The following is a 1,001-nucleotide window of genomic DNA, read 5'->3' on the forward strand; positions in this document are numbered from 1 at the left end:
TGTCCCTGTTCTCTGTAATTCCAGCGTTTCCATGATGCTTCTCCAACAGACGGAAAGCCCCCGAGAACTCATCTCAGAGCCCAGTGCTTGGTTTCCTCTCCTAACACACCTACTGTAAGTATTCACACACAAATATCAACCTCAAAAGATAAAAAAGAGGAATATTTGGCATTATTGGGAAACATTTCAGTAGACAACTCCAGGCGTTAAATGTATTATTGATTGGCTCAGGCCCGGCTCATCCCTCTGCAGAATATACATATACTCGAAATATTTTATATATATTTTAACTACTGAGACTGCTTGTGTAATAATAATAATGAATTAATAACTTATATTTAATAAGCGCTGCAGGGGCCCAATGTTGCTTTACAGAAAAACAGGTGTAAACAAAAAACAGTCAGACAAACAGTCAGACAAATGAAACAACAAATAAAATAGGGGCCGAAAATAGGGGCCGATTGACCGTTCCAGAGGGTGGGGGCTGCCACACTGAAAGCTCTGTCCCCGAAGGTTCGCAGGTTGGTGCGGGCGGTGGTGAGCAGGCCAGAATCTGAAGACCGCAGGGTCGGGGTGGGGCATGTGGGTGGAGGAGGTCCGATAAGTACTGGGGGGCATGGGCATGAAGGGACTTGTAAGTCAAGATGAGGATTTTATAGGAAATGCGGGACTTACCTGGCAGCCAATGGAAGTGGATGAGGGTGGGAGTGATGTGCTGCCATGGCTTTGTGTGCGTCAGTACCCTGGCAGCACAGTTTTGAACATACTGGAGCCTGTCCAGGGTTTGTTGGGTAACCCGAACAGGACACCATTGCAATAGTCCAAGCGGGAGGTGACGAAAGCAAGGACATTGCATTTCTGCAACTGACTGAGAGTGAAAAAAGCAGATTTGGTGACAGATTTGATGTGGGAGTTTAAGGAAAGGTCAAAGATGACACCCAGGTTTAGGATTGAGTAGTGTATCATCAGTATAGCAGTCGAAGTTGAGTCCATGATGGCGG

This window comes from Notothenia coriiceps, unplaced genomic scaffold (genome assembly GCF_000735185.1).
Source record: "Notothenia coriiceps isolate Sejong01 unplaced genomic scaffold, NC01 NC01_scaffold00030448, whole genome shotgun sequence".
NCBI lineage: Eukaryota > Metazoa > Chordata > Actinopteri > Perciformes > Nototheniidae > Notothenia > Notothenia coriiceps.